Source organism: Tamandua tetradactyla, chromosome 1 (genome assembly GCF_023851605.1).
Source record: "Tamandua tetradactyla isolate mTamTet1 chromosome 1, mTamTet1.pri, whole genome shotgun sequence".
In the NCBI taxonomy this organism is placed as follows: domain Eukaryota; kingdom Metazoa; phylum Chordata; class Mammalia; order Pilosa; family Myrmecophagidae; genus Tamandua; species Tamandua tetradactyla.
The window spans coordinates 125,869,609-125,893,341 of NC_135327.1; the positions used below are offsets into that span (position 1 = coordinate 125,869,609).

At 38.9% G+C, this 23,733-nt stretch overlaps 1 protein-coding gene across 3 annotated transcripts in view; it reads right to left on the reverse strand.

The window, feature by feature from the left end:
- CDK14 (cyclin dependent kinase 14) overlaps window positions 1–23,733 on the reverse strand; it is a 653,719-nt gene that overhangs the window by 552,533 nt on the left and 77,453 nt on the right. Inside the window, exon 1 of one of the 3 annotated variants that reach the window (XM_077121765.1) lies at window positions 15,600–19,129. The exons of the other annotated variants lie outside the window; for them this stretch is intronic. The gene's annotated coding sequence lies outside the window, so the exon portion shown is untranslated. Of the gene's footprint in view, window positions 1–15,599; window positions 19,130–23,733 lie in introns of those variants that run through there. 3 annotated transcript variants of the gene reach the window in all.

Sequence of the window (23,733 nt, forward strand, 5' to 3'; positions counted from 1 at the left end):
GCGATCTGCATTCCACGCTCAGAAAAAATAAAAACATCTAGCTTGCAATGTGCTAAACAAAAGGCTCAACCACGTAAAAAAAAAATTCCCTATTCTTTATTTTTTTCCTCAAGAATTTTCCTATAACCCCCCATCAGGTTTTGTTCTTAACAAAGGGGCTCTCTCTTAAGAACAAGCCTCAATTAAGAAATGGAAGGACTGTACAAAGAGTACAGACCCCAAGATTATTATCCCAGCCCTGCTGTTAAATTTGGGGCACATTCTATAGCCTATCTGTCTACAATTTTTGTCCATGAAATGAATTAGTGGAAGTAAGTGATCCCAACAACACAGAGTTTACATTAGCTTAAAGCAAAATATCACATTGGAGCTTTAGCTCAAAAATACACTGAATAAAATATTCTGAAACCTTAGTGTCACTTTCCAAACTATGAATTTTCATAGTAGTTCCCTTCTCCTCTTCATGGCTATAAAAGAAAAAAGTGCCATGGTGTGGACATTTGATGGTTAGTGCCATCACTACTAGTAGAATGCAGAAACACACTATCTTCTATAAATTAACGGAAATTATTTCTGTAGGCTACAGTGGAAAAAAATTAGTTTTACTGCTGTGCCAGTTTGAAAGTACTATGCCCCAGAAAAGGCATGTTTTAATCTTGATTCAATCTTTTTGGGGCAACCATTTCTTTTAATCCTGATTCAATACTGTAGGTTGGAAATTTTTCATTAGATTATCTACACAGAGATGTGATGCTCAATTGTGACCTTTCGCTTAAATGGAGATGTGACTCCACCCATTCCGGGTAGGTCTTGATTAGTCTACTGGAATCCTTTACAAGAAATATTTTGGAGTCAGAAATAAAAAAGCCAACAGGAACTTCAAAGCAGAGCAGACACAAATGCCGATACATAGAGAACAGAGACACAGATGTTCGGAGATGCTTGGAGTGCTGTAGATGTTGCCATGAGATGTTAAGCAAGCCAGAACTTGGTAAGAGCCAAGGGAAGCCAAGAGATGAAAGCCAGCCCTGGAGAAGCAAAGTGAGGAACCCCTACAGGAACAGAGGCTGAAAACAATGGAGTCGAGGAACAAGGGACCAGCATATGTTTCCAGCTGACAGAGGTGTTCCTGACCCACTGGCTTCCCTTGAATTATGGTATCTTTCCTTGGATGCCTTAGTTGGACATTCTATGGGCTTAAAACTATAAACTTGTAACTTAATTAAATTCCCCCTTTAAAAGCCGTTCCAGTTCTGGTATATCGCATTCCATCAGCTTGCAAACTAACACAACTGTTAACAAAAAAAGATTTGTATATGCCACTCATCTTTGAACCACAAATCAGGAATTTTCTTTTCTGATGACTTGTTTCTAACGCTCTGGTTTCCTGGTTTTCCCTGATAGTTACTCCACTCCTTCTTCTGAGCTGTCAATCTATTTCACACAGATATCTACTCTTGCATTTGTCAAGCATACATTTGTTTCTGTCTCTTTGCTTTCCCTCTAGGTTGTAAAGTATTTAGAGGCAGAAACTATCTTATACATCTTGTATGCTAACCTCCTAGGACTATATCTTCGAAACAGTCACAACTCTTTCCACTGCAAACTTTAAAAAGAATGTATAGATCCTGTATCTGAAATGTTCAGAAACAGTTTAGCTTCAGGCAAAGCTGGATCAGCTCTTCAACTGAGACTTAAGAATTGGTCTCTCCAATTGTTCAATGACATAGCTTTTACAATGTGATTGTGTAAACCATGTGCCGGATGCTTCTTTTTCCCAGGGTATGGACAGATGAGTAGAAAAATAAATAAATAGATAGATACTGGGGGGGGGGGGGGGGGGTTGTTCTACTTTGCTAACTGCCAGAATGCAATATACCAGAAATGGAACAGCCTTTAAAAAGGGGAATTCAATAAGTTGCTAGCTTACAGTTCTAAGGCCATGGAAATGTCCAAATTAAAGCAAGTCTATAGAAATGTCCGATCAACAACATCCAGGGAAACATACCTTGGTTCAAGAAGGCTGATGAGGTTCAGGGTTTCTCTCTCAACTGGAAAGAAATATGGGGAACATGGCAATGCCTGCTAGTTTTCTCTCCAGGCCTCCCGCTTCATGAAGCTCTCCCAGGGATGTATTCCTTCTTCATCTCCAAGGGTTTCTGGTTGCAAAGGCTCTGGTTCTGGTCACTCTCGTGACTCCACTCTATTGCTCTCCAGTTGTTCTGAAGTTTTCTTCCAAATGCCTCCTCTTTTAAAGAATTCTAGTGAACTAATCAAGACCCACCGGGGATGGGTGGGGTCACATCTCCCTGGAGATAACGTAATCACGTTTCCAACCTACATTATTGAATAGTGATTAAAAGAAATGGTTGCTCCCACAAGGCTGATTAGGATGAAAACATGGCTTTTCTAGGGTATATAAATCCTTTCAAACCAGCACAGAGGGGATAAGGGGTAAAAAAAAAATTGGGTAGATTGAAATACTAGTGATCAATGAGGGGGAGGGTTAAGGAGCATAGGATGTATGAGTTTTGTTTTTTATTTTTTGTTTTTCTTTTTCTGGAGTGATACAAATATTCTAAAAATGATCATGGTGATGAATACACAACTATGTGATTATACTATGAGCCATTGATTGTATACTGTGGATAGACTATATGTGTGTAAAGATTTCTCAATAAAAAAAAATAAAAAGTATCTCTTACCATCTCTCAGCTCACCTTTCTTAATGTTGGCTTTATAAACAAGCAGGCACACCTTGGGGGTGATAAAGCAGTACTTCCAGGATACCACAGTTTTCCTTCCCACTAAATTTACAAGTCTCTCTCTTATGACCCTTTTGAGCTCCTGTCCATCTCTGAGCCAAGAACTGTGGCTCTAGAGATAAGATGCTTGCTGGCCAAGTTAGGAGGAGTGTAATCAGCCTCTAGATCATTCCCAGAAGAACTGTTAGAGTAGGCAAGAAAAGCAAAAGCTTTTGCTTTTGGTAGATGGTAGATGTCTACCATAACCTGGCTATTTGCTTAATTAAATTGAATTCCATCTGTAATAGAGACTTCATCCTCTCATAGACTCTGATTATATTAATTCCTGCTGCAAAAATATATACTGATAAATTATGCCATGATTAAGTAAGGATGGAGGAGATGGAAGTAGGGGGACACGCAAGTGGATGAAGGCAAAGGTAAGAGCTCACTTCTCATTTCATCTAAATTGTTGTATTTATTAGCGTAAAGTTGTTCATAGTATCCTGTTATTACCTCCTTTATTTCTGTGAGGTCAGTAGTTATGTCTCCTCTTCCATTTCTGATCTTATTTATTTGCATCCTCTCTCTTCTTCTTTTTGTCAATCTTGCTAAGGGCCCATCAATCTTATTGATTTTCTCATAGAACCAACTTCTGGTCTTATTGATTTTCTCTATTGTTTTCATGTTTTCAATTTCATTTATTTCTGCTCTAATCTTTGTTATTTCTTTCCTTTTGCTTGCTTTGGGATTAGTTTGCTGTTGTTTCTCCAGTTCTTCCAAGTGGACAGTTAATTCCTGCATTTTTGCCTTTTCTTCTTTTCTGATATAGGCATTTAGGGCAATAAATTTCCCTCTTAGCACTGCCTTTGCTGCATCCCATAAGTTTTGATATGTTGTGTTTTCATTTTCATTCGCCTCGAGGTATTTGCTAATTTCTCTTGCAATTTCTTCTTTGACCCACTCGTTGTTTAAGAGTGTGTTGTTGAGCCTCCATATATTTGTGAATTTTCAGGCACTCCGCCTATTATTGATTTCCAACTTCATTCCTTTATGATCTGAGAAAGTGTTGTGCATGATTTCAATCTTTTTGAATTTGTTAAGACTTGCTTTGTGACCCAGCATATGGTCTATCTTTGAGAATGATCCATGAGCACTTGAGAAAAAGGTGTATCCTGCTGTTGTGGGATGTAATGTCCTATAAATGTCTGTTAAGTCTAGCTCATTTATAGTAATATTCAGATTCTCTATTTCTTTATTGATCCTCTGTCTAGATGTTCTGTCCATTGATGAGAGTGGTGAATAGAAGTCTCCAACTATTATGGTATATGAGTCTATTTCCCTTTTCAGTGTTTGCAGTGTATTCCTCACGTATTTTGGGGCATTCTGGTTCGGTGCGTAAATATTTATGATTGTTATGTCTTCTTGTTTAATTGTTCCTTTTATTAGTATATAGTGTCCTTCTTTGTCTCTTTTAACTGTTTAACATTTGAAGTCTAATTTGTTGGATATTGGTATAGCCACTCCTGCTCTTTTCTGGTTGTTATTTGCATGAAATATCTTTTCCCAACCTTTCAACCTATGTTTATCTTTGGGTCTAAGATGTGTTTCCTGTAGACAGCATATAGAAGGATCCTGTTTTTTAATCTATTCTGCCATTCTATGTCTTTTGATTGGGGAATTCAGTGCATTAACATTTAGTGTTATTATTGTTTGAATAATATTTTCCTCTACCATTTTGCCTTTTGCCTTTTGTATTATATATATCATATCTGACTTTCCTTCTTTCTACACCCTTCTCCATACCTCTGTCTTCTGTCTTTTCGGTTCTGACTCTAGTGCTCCCTTTAGTATTTCTTGCAGAGCTGGTCTCTTGGTCACAAATTCTCTCAGTGACTTTTTGTCTGAGAATGTTTTAATTTCTCCCTCATTTTTGAAGGATAATTTTGCTGGATATAGGAGTCTTGGTTGGCAGTTTTTCTCCTTTAGTAATTTAAATATATCATCCCACTGTCTTCTAGCTTCCATGGTTTCTGCTGAGAAATCTACACATAGTCTTATTGGGTTTCCCTTGTATGTGATGGATTGTTTTTCTCTTGCTGCTTTCAAGATCCTCTCTTTCTCTTTGACCTCTGACATTCTAACTAGTAAGTGTCTTGGAGAACGCCTATTTGGGTCTAATCTCTTTGGGGTGCGCTGCACTTCTTGAATCTGTAATTTTAGGTCTTTCATAAGAGTTGGGAAATTCAGTGATAATTTCTTCCATTAGTTTTTCTCCTCCTTTTCCCTTCTCTTCTCCTTCTGGGACACCCACAACACGTATATTTGTGCAGTTCATATTGTCCTTGAGTTCCCTGATACCCTGTTCAAATTTTTCCATTCTTTTCCCGATAGTTTCTGTTTCTTTTTGGAATTCAGATGTTCCATCCTCCAAATCACTAATTCTATCTTCTCTCTCTTTAAATCTATCATCGTAGGTATCCATTGTTTTTTCCATCTTTTCTACTTTATCCTTCACTTCCATAAGTTCTGTGATTTGTTTTTTCAGTTTTTCTATTTCTTCTTTTTGTTCAGCCCATGTCTTCTTCATGTCCTCCCTCAATTTATCGATTTGGTTTTTGAAGAGGTTTTCCATTTCTGTTCGTATATTCAGCATTAGTTGTCTCAGCTCCTGTATCTCATTTGAACTATTGGTTTGTTCCTTTGACTGGGCCATATTCTCAATCTTCTGAGCGTGGACCGTTATCTTCAGCTGCTGGCGTCTGGGTATTTAGTCAGATTTCCCTGGGTGTCGGACCCAACAAGGTTGTAAGATTTTTCTGTGAAATCTCTGGGTTCTGTTTTTCTTATCCTGCGCAGTAGGTGGCGCTCGTGGCACACGTTTGTCTCACGTGTTTGGAAGGGATCCCCCTGGTCACCGTTCTCCGCGGCCTGGGGATTTCTGATCCAATTCTCTCCGTTGGTCCGGGGGGCCGCGCGTGGTGGGGGCGTCAGCCACCACGGCTTGAGGGGACCCTGTGGCTCCTATTATTAATGCCCCTATTGGTGTTTGGTTGGACCCAGTCCCTGCCACTGTCGGAAATTCCCTCCTCTCCCTGGAGGGGTGCCAGTCGCTGGCCGCCGCAGCCTAGGGAACTCGCCACCGGACCAGGAAGCTGCCCGCGGGGAGGGGCGCCGGTTGCCGGCCACCGCAGCTTGGGTAGCCCTCTGATCCGAGACTCATAGCCGGTCCAGGAAGCCACCCGCAAAAGAGGGGCGCCGGCCGCCACGGCTTGGGAAACTTGCCTCTCCGAGACTCTCAGCCGGCCCGGGAAGGAAGGAGGGAGGTGCTCCAGCTGCCAGCTGCTGCTGCTGGGGGAATCATGCGCCGCTGGGGATCTCACCACAGCAGAGTCTCGCAGTCAGTCTAGCCAGTCCAGACTGGGGTACGCTGTGTGTCCATTCCCTGCCATGGCCCCGGGAACTGTTCTGCACTGTTTCTGTTCACCTAGTAGTTGCTCTGGAGTAGGAACTAAGACACGCGTATCTTACTAAGCCGCCATCTTGGCCCCGCCTCTAAGAGCTCACTTCTCAGATACCCTTAAAACTGAAGCTATAATTCTACTTTTAAGAGTTAGGGAGCTCACTTCATACCATAAATAAAAGTGAACTTGGAGTGGTTTGAATAATAAATGTAAAAGCTAAAACTATAAAATATCTGGAGAGGAAACATAGACGTTAATCTACAGGAGTGTGGATTAGGTAATGGCTTCCTAAATATGACATCCAAAGCACAAGCAACGAAAGAGAAAAGAGATAACATGGACTTCATCAAAATCTAAAACTTGCGTATCAAAGGACACTATCAAAAGCAGTGAAAATTCAACGCAAAGAATGAAAAGAAAATACTAGTAAATCATGTATCTGATAAGGGATGAGTATTCAGACTATATAAAGAACTCTTACAATTTAACATTATAAAGTCAAATAATCTAATTAAAACAAAAGGCAGGAATTTGAATAGACAATTCTCCAAAGAAGATATACAAATGGCCAATAAGCACATGAAGATTTTTGACGTCATTACTCATTGGGGAAATACAAATCAAAACCACAATAAGATACCACTTTAGACCCACTAAGATGGCTAAAATAAAATAGATAACAGGTATTAGTGAGGATGCAGGGAAATGGGAACCTTCATACATTACTGATGAGTATGCAAAATGGGGCAGCTGCTCTGAGAAACATTTTGGCAGGTCCTCAAAAAGTTAAAAATAGAGAGCAAGATGGTGTTTTAGTAAAGGCCTATGTTTTTCCAATAAACCCATTTTTGTATGCCCAACTGATGTCTTCTCCTTTGTATGTGTGGTAATCATGCTGATTTTATGACTCCTATTATAACACGCTTGCTATGCTTAAAATTCTTACAATGATTTCCAAAAAGAAAAAAGTTAAACAGAGTTACTGTAACATGACTGAGCAATTCCACTCTTAGGAATGGATACATGAGATTACATCCATACAAACACTTTTCCTCAATGTTTACAGCAACCTTATTCTTAACACTGAAAAAAGAGGAAACAACTCAAATGTCCATATCAAGTGATGAATGGGTAAATAAAATGTAATCATTGAAAAAAGAGGAAACAACTCAAATGTCCATATCAAGTGATGAATGGATAAATAAAATGTGATATACACAAACACTGGAATATTGTTCATCAATAAAAGGAAATGAAGTACTAACATGTACAACAATATTGACAAACCTTTAAAACATTATGCTAGATGAAAGAAGCCAGTCAAAAAGGACCACATATCGTTTGATTCCATTTATGTGAAACATCCAGAACAGGGAAATCCATAGAGATATAAAGTAGATTAGTCATTGCCAGGGGCTGGAGGGAAGGAGAGAGGAATGGGAAGTGACTGCTAATGGGTATGGGGTTTCTTTGGGGGTTGACGAACTTCTGGAATTAGCAGTGCAGATTGCACAACGAGAACATACTAAAACATACACTTTATTTAAAAGTGTGAATTTTATGGCATGTAAATTTTACCTCAATTTTAAAGTTTTAATATGAGCAAGGAATGATTGTAACTTTCATAAGCACAACACTAGTACTGAGGCATTATAAGATAATGTCCTTTGTGAAGATGCACGCTGAAAAGTGTAAGAGTGAAGTGACCAGATGTCTTGGATATGCTTTAAAATATTTCAGAAAAGAGGTAGAGGAGAGAGGATAAAGAAAGAATATGGCAAAATATTGACAATTGTGCATCTGGATAATAGGTATATGTGGGTTCAACATATTCTTATCTCTGCTGTGTGTGTGTGTGTATTAAATTTTTCAAATAAAAAAGTTGTTAAAACAGACTGTGATGCAAAATGTGGCCAGACTATGCAGCAAATAGGTCAGGCACAGCCTTAAACTTTCCACTGATAATTATGTAAAACTTGAAATACTGACACCAAGTCATAGACAGAGACAAAAATCTGTCCTGTTTCCATTACTGAGAGGACATCCCTTTCTAAGCTATTTCCTATAATTAATCAAAACCACGTTTTAAGGCAACATTGTTCCAAACTCTGCTCTATGAAAACATCAGACATTTCTCAAGATTTTAATAGATGTTCTCAAACAAAAGTGTCCTGTGGTTGATTATGTTTGAGAAACAAAAAGTTAATGTGTTTACTGCACTATTGCTCAGAGCCTTCAATGTGTCCGTGTGAACTGCGTGTGTCCAAGAAGGGACTGTAGCTGGGTAACCCCTGCAAACCCCTTTGTGTCTACAGTTTATCTGTGAACCTCCTGAAATACTCCATGGAGAGCCTCAGGGTTTGAAACCCTGGCAGAGCATCAGAATCGTTTTCAGGGCCTGACATAAATACAGTCTTTGTCTGTTTTTTGAGATCACCCTGTACTGGAGTTTATGAAATGCTGGCTGAGAGACAGGAAAGTTTTTGCTTATGAAAAGATATTTGAACTAAGTCAGGAAATAAGAGAAGACATTACCAGGTAGCTCTGCGTTCATTATAGGAATAGTAGATGTAGGGAGGTGAAGACCTCGGGCCCCATGAAGGACTGAGAAATCAGGAGGGACACGAGGGGAGGAAGACAGGAGAAGATGAGGCTGAAGGGACAGGCCAGGGACAGGCAGGAAAGGACTGTGACAAGCTACTGAGTTTGAAGTGTGAGAATTGGAAAGCCACTGAAGGACTAAACAGGCACGATATGATCAAATCTACACTCCTTTGTGGTGTTCCAAAATGGGTTATGTATTCACCCTAAAACATGAGTCACTGTGGATAAGTCACATGCCTGCATCAGAAGGGATTTGCTAAATAAAGCAACTTCCAGATCCACATTTGCAATTACTCAAACTTCACTCATACAATATTCCTGTCCCAATTGGTTCTATCATTGGCTGTGGTAATGGATTGAACTCTGTGCCCCAGTTTGGACACAACTGGTCTTGGTCCACATTTTGGTGGGTATGGATCCATGGAATACAATGTCTTCAAGATGTAACATCACTTAAAGGGGGGCCCAACTGAAACAGGCTGGACTTTAATCTGGATTACTTGAGTCCTTAACGAGCAGAATGAAAATCAGAAGGAAAGAGAAGTCATAGGCAGTAGTCAGAAGCTGACAGAACCGATAAGAGAAAAGAGAAGCCCCAGCTACCACCATGTGCACTGAACATGTGATGGAAAAGCCAAGGAAACCCAAAGATTACCAGCCTGTCAGAAGATAACCAACTCTGGGAAGAAGCAAGCCTTCTAGCCTCTGAAATTGTAAGCCAATACATTCCTGTTTTAAGCCTACCCACTGTAGGGTATGCGCTTTAGCAGCCAGGAAACTAGAATAGTCACAAATGTAGGAATTTTTAAACATCAGACAGTTGATTCTCCTGTATTATACAAACTGGAAAATACTTTTCCAAAATCCCTGTTTCATCTCTGATACTTAGATTTCTAGAAAGAAGAAGCCAATTCTAGGATATGCTGCCACTTGAAAACTTTCCCTTCATTACTTAAACGCTACACTAAAGTCATTTCCTGTGCTGCATTTTCAATTTATCAACCTTGACTGCAACTGAGGTTAAAAACGGTCCCCTTGCTGCCTGGGTGGGGATTTGCTATTTAAGTGGTTGGTTTGCCATCACCCGTGTTCTTATTTAAAGTAAAGATCTGGATTTCCTGGGTTCCTTGAGAATTCTGAAGATTTGACTACTCTGAGCTTGGAATTTTTCAGAATATGTTCAACTGGAGATGAAAGTAATGGCCTCCCCCACACCCCATTACTTAGAGAAGTTCTCCAGGTGTACCAAACATCACACCCTGCACTGTATTTATTCCTTTACATTCACATCATATAGACTGTGGTGCCTGGTTTTATTTTTATTATATGGGGATTATACTCATATAAATTTCACCCAAAAGCTTTTAAGCAATTTATCAAACTAACTACATAAAATGGAATAATTAACAATAGAAACAACACCCAATCATTAGAAGGAACAAGCAAATCAATTTCCCAGGCATCTGGTGGATATTAGTTATTGCAGGTGAAGGAATCCTGAAGTTGTCTAAGTAAAATATCATCTCAAGTTCTTTTTCCTGGAGTAAAAACTGTAGGATCTCTTTTGTTGCTCAGATGTGGCCTCTCTCTCCAGCCAACACAACAAGCAAACTCACTGCCCTACCTCTGTCTGCGTGGGACATGACTCCCAGGGGTGTGGATCTTCCTGGCAATGTGGGACAGAAATCCTAGAATGAGCTGAGACTCAGCATCAAGGGATTAAGAAAACCTTCTCGACCAAAAGGCAGAAGAGCAAAATGAGACAAAATAAAGTGTCAATGGCTGAGAGATTCCAAACAGAATTGAGAGGTTATCCTGGAGGTTATTCTTACTCATTAAATAGATATCACCTTGTGAGTCAAGATGTAATGGAGAGGATGGAGGGAACTGCCTGAAAATGTAAACCTGTGTTCCAGTATCCATGTTTCTTGAAGATGACCATATAATGATACAGCTTTCACAACGTGACTGTGTGATTGCGAAAACCTTGTGTCTGATGCTCCTTTTATCTACCTTATCAGCAGACGAGTAAAACGTATGGAATAAAAATAAATAATGGGGGAACAAACGTTAAAATAAATTTAGATTGAAATGTTAGTGATCAATGGAAGGGAGGGGGGTAAGGGGTATGATATGTATGAATTTTTTTCTGTTGCCTTTTTCCTTTTCCAAATTGATGCAAATGTTCTAAGAAATGATCATGATGATGAATATGCAAATATGTGATGATATTGTGAATTACTGATTATAAATGTAGAACGGAATGGTCATAAGAATGTTTGCATTTTTTTGCTGTTGTATTTTTTTAAAAATTTAAAAATTAATTGTCAATTAATTAATTTTAAAAAAAAACAAAAACTGTAGGGTTCCAAGATGGTACCGACTGATCACCAACTGAGATGTGTAAGAATTTCCTTCTTAATAACGGAGTTCCTTCCACTAGCTTTGCTCTTTGGATTTTTATAAGTTCTCTCAAGCACAAAGCAGAGTCCATATTGCTCTGATCTTGTTTACAGGTTATCAATCTGATCCACATGGGTAGCATCTAAGAAAAAATAAAGACCAAATATCACTTACGTTTAATAAACTATCAAACGTATTAAGTCCTGTCAGCTCTTCCTTTATCTACTACAGCCCGTAAAAGTCAATCCTCCTCACTTTTTTCAAAAAGAAAATATTTTTGAACTTTTCTCACTGGATGACAGTTAGCTTTCATAACATCATCAAGCTGTAAGGGGAAAGAGGGGGTTTGAAGAGATTATCTGCTCAAGTTTCTTCTTTCAGAGGAAGACTATGATAACCTCACGCTGTAATTATCAGATAAAAATCTAAAGCAGAGTAAAGGCATTCAAAACATCATCTAACAATGTGGAGCTGTCTATTTTCTGATAGAAACAACACAGGAGAGTTACTCTATCTCTACTTGAAGTCTTAAATTTTACACAAAGATTCTACTTCGTGTAAAAGTGCAGCTCAAACACTACGCTCCAAGGAGTTAAACTTGTGGTAGAAATTGATGGCTACAGAAAAAAAGTCTAGGATGTTTGGGTTCTGGGCCACATAAAGTTTGAAGAAATAACTTATTATAGCCTTTGCAAAAGCATATAATCATGGGGGGAGAATACATTCATCTTGACCTATTTTCACAGTTCATCACATTTTCAACAGTTTTTTTTTTAATATTCATGCTAGTTTCAGGGCTACAACAGCAATTTTTGTTAATTTAAACTCTTTCTTAGACATTACTTTGAGAGCAATTTTTTCCTACTTTACACTAGGTTGTAAATATCTCAAAAGTAGAAACTGAATTTGTCTCATTCCTACTATATTCCCAAAACCTAGCACAGCACCTGCTATAGAGGGCACATTAGATAAATATCGAATTAATAATACCAAATACTACTAAAAACAACATAATTTTAAGTACTGCCAAGAAAAAAAATCAATTTAGAAAGTGTTTACACAAAATGAGGGGTAAAATGTAAAAATCAGTTATGAAAAGTATATTAGCAAACAGTGCATTTTAGATGCTTCCAAATTGATCATGTAAACAATATGCAATAGTGTCAGTTTCCATAACTGCAAAAGCAATTTTTTAGTTTGCATAGGAAAAGTACTATAAAATGCAAGCATTACCAAGGAGCTCAAGAACCATGAAAATGAACAAAAATATGTTTTTGTTTTATTAAAGTCAAAGGCGAGCAGAAAGTTGCAATGAGTTTTGAAAGGAATATTGTGAATAGAGCAGTGTGACCAAAAACTATAAAGCAGAACATTTGCTAATAACATATCAGTGCCCAGGAATATTTCTAGTTTCTTACAATGTAGTAACAGAGACAATGTAACAATGGCTTCTTCTCAGAGAATCAGAAGCAGAAACCATTAACATAAAGGTACTGAGATTACGAACAGTGACTGGAAAAAAGAAATCTGAAAAAATGGAGACTCCAAATACACAGATAGAAGGAAACCTGCCCCTTGGCCGCTGCGATGGACTTATCCACCAAAAGTTCCTTACTGAGAGCCTACTATAACCACAGTACTGGGGCCTGGGGCTGGGGGCAGATACAAAATAGTTATAAATCTTAGCACTTTTTCTCAAGAAGCTCTCAATTTCATCAGAGAGAGAAAGTAAATACATAATAAATGGCTTTAAGCAATTCAAGACAGTATACATGAAAGCCAGAACATTGAAAGTGATGCACATTAGAAGAGAGAGAAAGATTTATGGAAACTGGAGAATAATTTCAGGGGGTAGGAAGGATCAGTGCATAGAGAAAACGGGACTCCAATGGTGTTGAGAGGGTGAGGAGAGCATACCATACCATCCAAAGGAAATAAATAGAAAGAATCTCTACCTGTGTGCTGAAGTTGAAATTCTCATTCCATTTTCTCTAGCTTTCACAGTAAGGTATATATATTTATATCCCCACTTTAGGGAAAGCCAACTGAAGAGATCTAGTGAGCTGACTCATCACAGCTGGAAAGTGGAGGAGCCCAGGTATAAAACCACGATTATCTGGTGCCGGATACAAGTTCTTAGTATGAGCACAAGTCACAAGATGATGGCTGTTTAAACCTTTCTATGAATACCTCCTCTTTCATATGCAAGAAAATGTTTATGCAACTTACAACGCATAATCTTAACACTAATGGTTACATTGCATCTACTCTGTGCTAAACACTCTTAGAAGCACTTTACAAGGATTAACAGCATTTCATCCATTCATTTCTATGAGGAGGGTACTATTATGAATGTGACTTCACAGTTTAGGAATCTGAGGCACAGGGAGGTTACTCTTCTAGTAAGTGCCAATATAGAGAGGGATTCCTTAAAAGCACGAGGTGGGCCTCTGAATTCTCCAAGTGCACTTGACTTGGGGGAAAGAATCGGGACAGCAAAGCAGGATTTGTATTTCACTGGCACAGCAAAACCTGGGTGCTAGTTCGTGTTTTGCCACTATCAGCTCTGTGACCTCACACAAGTTACTTAGCTTCTCAGAGCTTTGTCACCTGTAAAATGAGAAGTTCATGATTAATGACATCAGGATTTCTTCCAGTTCTAACCACCTGTAGTTTAAATCACCAGATGTATACTCTCAACTACCAAACATGCGAAAAACAAAATCTGGCCATAGCAATCAGTGATCTAATTTGTTGATGAGCAAGTAATTTAAGTTCAAAATAACTTATATGAGTAAAAATATATGATCCTGGTTCCAGTCTCCCCAAAGTTAATAGAGTTATTTTTCTAATTTCTCTAAGTTAGAATTGCAAGCTTAAAGTATTTCTCAAAGTACCTACAAAACTGGTTAAAATTAATAACTAGAATAATTTAATTTTTGTCACAAGTGGGGTGACCTCACAGAGATAAATGCTAATTTTTCTTACCCTTTGCTTTCCTGGAAGTTTTCTAAGACTCCTGCCAGACAGACCTCTAGCAAGTGGTATATTTTTAATTCTTTTGTAAAGCAGGAGAGTGCCTTGACCAGCCTAGGGCAGCTGTTGCAATTGCTCCAGAACCAGTCTGGAGCAGCTGGAAACACAGTGGCCTTGCTGTATGAACTATAGCAGTCTCATGCACACAAATGTCAATATATTTATAGTCTCCCAGATCTCTGAGTGACAACAGAAATATCAATCCCAGCTACAGCGGCTGTAACAACACAAGCCAGCTTTAATAGTGAAGAATGTTAAACAGAGTCCCAGAACACAGGAGTAAGAAATCTCTTAAATTGGTCACTAGTTACATGATAAGGTATGCCCTATAACCTGGGTGATAATATTGAAAGTTTAGATTAATGCCACGAGAACAGAAGGCACAGGGCTAAATATAAGGATTATCTGAGTATTTAGAGTTCAAGACCCTGTCCAGTGAAAGGTCCAGTTTCATCAATACGACCAGCACACACACCAAAGAGCCTTTAGTAACAGGTTCTAAGAACTTGACTATGAGCAAAACTCAGCATGAGAACTTCCATGTGTGGCTGTGCAAGCTGTGTACTGCACAACTCCAGGGAGTGCAACTGACACAACTATATAGGAACAGTATCCCCTGGGAGTACGAGGCAGTAGCTTTGCTCGGCACTCTCCTAAAATAGTAATAAAACTTCAAAAAAGAGCTGCAGTAGCCACAGGTACCCTTGTGCCAATAAAAGTTGTTAAAAAAAAAAAAAACTCACTTTTTGTTAATTATTATTTCAGTTTGAATAGACCTAATTAAGCAAATCCTGTCCTCTCAAAATAATCACAGGAACCATGTAGCAGACATGGAATTAAATCCACCTGTGTATGTTTATCCTATGACCCAGCAGCCCCACAGACAGGCAGACAGATGGCCGACTAGAGCCACAGACTCTGTTTACCAATCATGTGGAAGCATGACTGAGCAAGTCCAGTTGGTCTACGAAGAGCTTCAAATGAGAGGGCCTGAGCCAAGACAGGACTGTGCCATGTCTGACCCACGTGCACCAAGAACCAGAGAAAGCAGGACCACAGTGAGGCCAGCGGACAAGATTGAAGATGGGATGAGGCAGACATTCGGAGGGGGAAACCCTGAAAGAAGGAAAGTATTATCATAATTCACAGATTTCCAGGTCTGGATAAACAAAGTTAGCAGAATACAATTTAATATTCTTTCCTAAAGTTATATGACCAGAAACCCAATTTCTATGAAACATTTAGTTTGATTACACAGCACATCTTTAACACAATTTGGGAAACAACTGTCTGACTTAAGAGTCAAAGATGGCCCATAGTGGGTAAACCTACAAAGTAGAAGCCATACCTGGTTTCAATCTGCCCACTCTCCTCTCCCCTGGGCTTCCTGTCACCTGAATGTCCTCTAGGCAGTGACCAGGTAATGTTGCCAGGCAACACTTCCCATTAGACATACTATGGTCAACAGCCCAATCCACTCTCGTATTGGCATTCTGGCACAGAGCTAACTGATCAGCAATCTTGAAGCAGATATCCCAACCACTGGACAGGGCCTGGGAAAATGACTGCACACTCAAACTGTATATTCAAGGCATCTTCTATGGAGCATATATCAGCTTTGTGTGCATTGTGTGTCTGTGTGCATCCACACGCATGTTAAACACAAAAGAGTGACTCAAACGGAAGGGAGTCTAGGCCACTAAAAATGTCCCTACTTGAAGTCACATGATACTCCCTAAGGAAGGGGAGAGGTGGATATTTAGGGATGGACAAGGAAGGACTTTGCACTTTATGGAGCCTTTTAAATCCCTCCATGTAAAGATCATTTGTGATTCCTAGAATCAAACAGATACGGTAAGAAAGTCAATCCCTTATCAGCATCCAGGGAGCTCATACCTATAACTCCCTAAAATGAATTACTCCAAAACAAGACCCATCTCCTTGGTACTCATTAGTTCAGCTCACATAAAAACCTGAACCAGCAGGTTTCCTTCTTGAACCAGCAAGAAACTAAGGAATGGAAAAATGAAAAACAAAACTAAAACATAAGCACATACCATGTGCCAGCAATGTGCTAGGCACTGCAGACAGAGATATGAATGAGGCAGTGTCCCTGTTCTCAAGAAGTCCCAACCTATGGAGGAAATCAGATAAAGAAAATAAAAAAGGTTCAGTACTGTACATTATGAGCACCTATAAAAGTGTGCACAGGCATACAATCCAAGAACCAGCAGACCTACCTCAAGGTTGAAAGCCAGAACTAAAGGACCCTGGACACAGAATAAAAGAAATCCATCCACAGGACCAGCCAAAATCATACGCACTGAAGCCACACTCTCTTAGACTACTGCAGAAAGCCAATTTCACATCAACAATGAACACATGCACACACAGATCTGAATCTGACCACTTGGTAGTACCAGGGAATGTGGCAGGCTGAATAAAGGCTTCCAAAGAGATCCAGGTTCTAATCCCTGGAACCTGTGAATATTACCTTATATGGCAAAGAGGACTTTGTAGATGTGAGTAATTTAAAGATCTTGAGATGGATTAAACAGGAGGGCTCTAAATATAAGCACAAATGTCTTTATAAGAGGGAAGCAGAGGGACCTTTGTCTCAGACAGAAGAGGAGAAAGCAACAGAAGCAAAGACTGGAGTGAGGCAGCCACAAACCAAAGAATGTGGGCAGCCATCAGAAGCTAGAAGAGGCAGAGAATAAATCATACCCTAAAGCCCCCAGAAAGAACCAGCCTGCTGACGTGCTTTAGACCCATAAGACTCGTTTTGCACTTCTGGCTTCCAGAACTGTCAGAGAAGAAGCTTCTGTTGTTTCAAGCCACCAAGTTTCTGGTAATTTGTTACAACAGCCATAGGAAATCCATACAAGGAGCAAAATAAATACAGTTTTTGTAAGGTGACCTTTATCTCCCAGGTGCTGAATTCCTTTTTGTAATCACAGGTTTAGTGGTCTGCTGCTGCACTTGGTGGCCATGCCTTCTTCAGGGAACCAAGGGACACTTAAAAATACACCATCCGATCCTCCCGTTGGTTATATGAAGACATCCCACTCATGGGAATCCTCAAAAATAAAGTGCTCTCAATATTTTACCAGGAAAGGTTTCAGAACCACCAGGAAATGACCAAATGACTGATACCTATTCTGTCTCCAGGTGCCAAGTGGCTATGGCTCCGGCACTGCACAGCTTCACTCCGTGGTCTGACCGGTTTCCACCGCCTTAGCATTCAGCAGCCACTGTTTTGCAGCGGGGCCACAAGAAAGCACAGAAGGCCTATGGACATTCCCTCCCAACTGGTGCAGTCACCAGAGACTTGAGGGGAAAAGAGTCTAATTTCACTAAAGCAATCGAACCAGAGGAGAACGTCATTCAGAATTTATGGAAAAGGCTCAACTACAGAGCATGTTATATGAAATTCTATTACTTTCCAGCTATCTGAAGAGATGCAAACCAGGTTTTTAAAAGCCTATTGATATGACACCAGAAGGAAAGACAGCAGAGTATAACTTAACAATCTTAGAGTGGAAAATGATGGTGATTAAATGTACAAATATAAGAATAGTTTTGCATGAGGGGGAACAAATAAATGTCCACATTGCAAGGTACTGAAAATGGGATGGTAGAGAGGAAAAAATAAATTAATGCAAACTAGGGTCTGTAGTTAACAGCAACATTGTAATATGCTTCCATTGAATGTAACAAAGGTAGTATGCCAAAACTAAATATCGATAAGCGAGGGATATGGGGAAAGGCTATGGCACTCTTCCAAGAAGAAAAGGAAATGTGCTCATACAGACTGTGGTAGGGAAGGCATGGCTATGTGATTACACTGGGAACCACTTTTCACTTAGTGGAACTGACTTTTTACTTAGGTTGGATTATACGATGTGTAAATAAAACTGTCTTAAAAATGAATAGAAAAAAAAATTACCAGAGAGATACAAGTGCTGAAGAAAATGTGGAGAGAGAGCTGCACCTATTCACGGTCCATAGGGAACCTGAGAGGTGCAGCCCCTCCAAAGGGCAGCGTTGTGGTTCCACAGGAGGCTAGGGGTGGGGTTGCCTTATGATCCTACAACCGCATTGTATACCTGAAGGAACTGAGAGAGGGAACATGAATGGACATTTGCACACTGGTGTTTATGGAGGCAGTGTTCACAATTTGTATGAATCGAGGTGGCCTAAGGGTGCACTGATTAAGGAATGGAAGGGGGAACTGCAGTGTATGCATACAAGGGACTACTGAGTGCCTGCAAGAAGGAATGAAGTTGTGAGGTGTGCAACTTGGAGAATAAACCTTAAGGACTGTATGTCGAATGAAATATCAGAAACAAAAAGACAAATATTATCATGCCTTACTCATATGGACTAACTATAATACACAAACTCAGAAAATTGAAATTGAGAGCATGGTTTATCAGGTTTGGGCCTACTGCAAAGATTCCTAGATTGTATAAGCTTACAGCAGTCACATCTATTCCAGAGTTGTAACTGTTATTTCTAAATTCTGAGATGCTGAGAATCTTATATTTGTGTATAACCTGGCCATTTTCTGGAACTTCGGGTACTTATGTGACACCTGAAACTCAGAGTTAGAGTTCTGTAGCTATGAAATTCAGCATTACCCCATACAGCAACTGTTTAAAAAGATGAAAAAGTGATCAGACTTCAACTAGAGATATAAATGCTGATCTGGATAGAACTAAGATAAATCAGAATACTGGGTAAAGGAAGATACGGTCCATACTTTAAAACTTCAACTTCTGTGTGAGACAAAAGGAAGAGATGTTTATTTGGTGCAAAATTTATATTTTTGATAACACACTATCTAATTCAATTTGTATAGTCAAGTTATCCAAATACCATAAGTACATGAAATCTTGAATAGGGAGAGAGATCTTGTGAATTTATACAAGTTAATGTGATGCCCCAATATATCCCAGAGTAATCTGGGTAGAGAATAAAAATGCATTTGCAAAGTCCCCTTGGAGGACTGGAGAAAAAGGAGAAATTATTAAACTTCCCCACCTGGGGAATTCCTGATGTTCTTGCAAGCACTGGGACAACCAACTTAATAGACCAAGCCCTCAATCTTGGGGATCGCCCCTATGAAACTTATTTCTGCAAAGAGAAGCTAAGCCTACAAATAATCATGTCCAGAAAACCTCTTTTTTGTTGCTCAGATGTGGCCCCTCTCTCTAAGCCAGCACTGCAGTTGAGGTGACTGCCCTCCCCACTAGGTAAGACATGACTCCCGGGGGTATAAATCTCCATATCTACTTGGGACGGGAATCCCGGAGATGACCTAGGACCTGGCATCACAGGAGTAGGAAAGCCTTCTTGACCAAAAGGGGGAAGAGATAAATGAGACAATCTCTTTGTGGCTGAGAGATTTCAAATATTCTGCAGATTATTCTTATGCATTATATAAATATCTCTTTCTAGTTTTTAGTATATTAGAATAGCTACAAGTAAATACCTGAAAAAGCTGAAATGTATTCCAGTAGCCTTGATTCTTGAAGACATTTGTAGAACTATATAGCTTGTGATCATGTGCTTGTGAAAACCTTGTGGATGATGTTCCCTTTAACCAGGGTATGGACGATGAGTAAAAAATAAATAAATAATAGAGGGTGCAGATACGGGGTAAAAATATTGAGTAGACTGCAATATTAGTGGCCAATGAGAGGGAGGGTTAAGGGGTATGAAAAGTATGGAGAATTTCTCTTTTCATTTTATTTCTTCTTTTGGAGGAATGTAAATATTCTAAAAATGATTATGGTCCCAAATGTACAACTATGTGATAATATTGTGAGCCACTGACTGTATACTTTGGATGGACTGTATAGTATGTGAAGATTCTCAGTAAAAATAAATTTTTTAAAAGTCTATTGAAGGGTGGGCCATGGTGGCTCAGTGGCAGAGTTCTCGCCTGCCATGCCGGAAACCAGGTTTGCTTCCCGGTGCCTGCACATGTTGAAAAAAAAAAAGTAAGTCTGTTGAAGGGGGAAAAAAAACAAACAACCAAAAAAAGTCTATTGAAGGGGACTTAGAGATACATACAAGCTAGAGATGGATGAACCGTTAGCTAATGAGGTTGAATTCCAATGTAAGGGAATAGATAGGAGTGAAAGTGATTCTCTAGTGGATCTAAAAGTAATATTACCATATTGAAGATGAACAAGATTGAAAGGGGTTGTATAGACCTACGTGTCCCACTGATTCACACCAGAAATATGAGTGAGTTCTTGTAAGAATTACTTCTAAGATATGATTCTTGTATAAAGAGTGTTTAAGTCCAGGGTACAAGGGAAAGCTGCTATTGCATCCTATGAGATAAATTAAAAAGGAAACCATCAGCACTACCACAGCAACAGCAGAGGTAAATAGTGGGGTGAAGGACAAAAGTTCAGAGGCGGTTTAGACTTCCTATTTGGCAAGGGTGTGTTTATTGGTTTTCTGTCTCATGGGAACAATGAAATTATCTAAAATACAGAATGTTGATGGACTGTGGACTTTGGGTCCTCTGCATGATGCCCAATGAATGCAGGTGGCTGAAGGATGCACTGACGGAGAAGTAGATTGGTGAACGATGGTGTATACTTACAAACGAAGGTTGTGCTGCTACAAAAGGAACAAAGTCGTGAGGTATGCAATGATGTGAATGAACATGTGGGGCATTGGTGACACAAAATAAGCCAGAAATAAAAAAACAACAATGGTATGGTCACCTTTAGAAAATGCTTATAAAAAAACAGGGGCCTAGATTGTTAGCTTTAAGAGCTGATACATTAAGTCTGGAGTGATGATTATTATTTCTGGATTTTGGGAGGCTGTTTTATATATATATATATATATAACCTGATATTAAGAGATAAGAGCAAAGCTGATCATGTCGGGGTTAAAGTAATTCAGAACATAGGGATAAGGAAGACAGTGTCTATATTTTAGAACCATATGTACTCGTTGAGACCAATGGAAGAAAGGTTTACTTGATCTGGAACTGAAATTTTCGATAGTGCATAATCTAATTCAACTTATCTGTACAGCTCATTTGAACAACGGAAGCACAGGAAGCACAGAATAAAAAAGAGGTCCTTTAATCCTGTATAGATTATTATAATGCCTGGAAACATCCTAAAGTATATTAAGCAGATAATAAAAAAGTATTGGCAAAGTCCCCTTTGGGACTTCGGGACAAAGGAAGGGGAGAAAGAATATGAAACTATTAAACCTTACCATCAGAATCCCCTGATAGTGTGTCACACTTTAGGGATATCCAAACCAACAGGCCACGCCCTCGATCATGAGGCTTATTCTTGTGCAGCTTATGTAGGTAGTGGAGAATCTCAGAATAACTCTAGGCATGCCTAAGAGTTACTTCCAGAGGACCTCTGTTGTTGCTCAGATGTGGCCTCAGTCTCTCTAAGCCCAACTCTGCAAGTGAAATCATTGCCCTCCCCCCTGGCGACATGGGAGAGGACTCCCAGGAATGAATCCAGACCTGGCACCATGGAATCAACAATTCCATCCTGACCAAAAGGGGGAAAAGAAGTGTAATTAATAAAGTATCAGTGACAGAGAGAGTTCAAATAGAGTCTGCAGGTTGCTCTTATGCAAGCTTCAGGTAGACCTTGCTACTTCAGGTAGACCATTCCAGAACATCAAGGGCAATATATAAGATTCCACAAGGGTTCCATGCACTAGAGTAACCTTCCAGAAACCTATAACCTCCAGATGGGTCCCTGGTCCAGATAAGTCCTGAAACCTAGCCCAGCCTCTCCAGAACATCAGATAGTTCCATCTCCTTATTCCATATTAATGACAGACCCTTCTGATATCAAAATGTAGAATTACCATAGCTCAAACAACTCAATGAGAGGTATGGAAAGAGCAAAGATGATGGTGGAATTATACATAGAAGATAGGACTTAACAAAGGAATATGAATGCTGAATCATTAAATTGATATTTCTTTTAGTCCCCAGTATTTTTAGAGCAGTTAGAAATAAAATCCTAAAATTGTGAAATTGTTACCCATATCAAACACTGAAATATGTTCTACAGCTAATCGTGGTGTGGTGCTTTGAAATTTATAGCTCTTTTGTATATATGCTATTTTTCACAAAAAAAAAAGAATGAAAAAAAGTCAACTGTGATGGTAAAGTATTTAAGCCCTTTAGCCTCCTATATTCTGGAGCAGCTAGAAGGAAAAATCTGAGAGGACTGTATGGCAGCCCATGACAAATTCTGAGATCTGTCCTGTAACCACTTGTTGAAGAGTACTTGGAAAACTTGCTTTTTTATTTCTTCATTTTGTATATATGTTATCCTATACAATAAAAAAAGTTAAAAAAAAAAAAAAGTCTATTGAGATTGCTCTGGAAAAAAAAATCTACTGAATTGACTCCAGTTTTTAAACTGCAAACAAGACAGAAAAATCTGTACTGTGTTATTCTGAGGTTGCATGTATATTACATACCTATGAATGTATTTTACCTGCTAGTCTGTAAAATTTTTTACACCAGAAATTCTTCCATCTCCCTACTATGCTTAAAACAGTGCCAGGAACATATTAATAAGAGACGCGACTTAATGAGCACCTATCAGGTACCAAGATCATATCTAAGTATTTTATGTATATAAATACATTCAATCCTTACAGCAATGCTAAGAGGTGGACAAGATTATTATTTCCATTTTACAGAAGAAACTGAGGCTTGGAGAAGTTAAGTAACTTGCCTAGGCCATGCACAGAGTTAATGGTAGAACTGATATTTGAATCCAAGGAATCTGATTCTAGAATCTATACTCTTAACCACTGCACTATTCTCTCAATATTCTACAAACTCAAATGTTTGAAAAAGTTATACTGAGAGCTTCATTTAAAGAAGTACTTTAAACTGTTAACTTATCCTAAATAGGTGGAACATTTACTTTATGTCATTTATGCTATTAATATCTTAGAGAATTCTCCCTGAACTTTAAGCTCAATCCATAACTATTTCATTACAATTCCCTCATTAGCGCAGTCCAAAGTAATAAGGTCTGCTTTTACTGTAAAGAATCAGTCTAAAAGATTTCACATATAAAAGACCCCGGGCTGCTCAACTCTTTCCAAACTATTTGGAACTTTCCTACAGTCTTTTTTGCCATTCTTGGGATGTTTCTATATTTCTACCTTATGTTAGTACTTGCATAAACTCCCTGAAGACAAAAGCAACATACATCCTTTTGCATACTCCTTAGCACCGAGCATAGAAGATATGCAGATACAACAAGAAATATTGGCTAAAACAGGAAAATCAAGAAAATATCACAAGTGTGGGAATTTCTATCCCAGGATTTATTTTTTTCTTTTAAAAGCAACTGTACTGCAATTCAGGGTAGCATTTTTGCAGGTCAAAGTATATCATATTCTTATTTTAATAAAACCATTCCTGGCAACATTCACAGAATTAAACT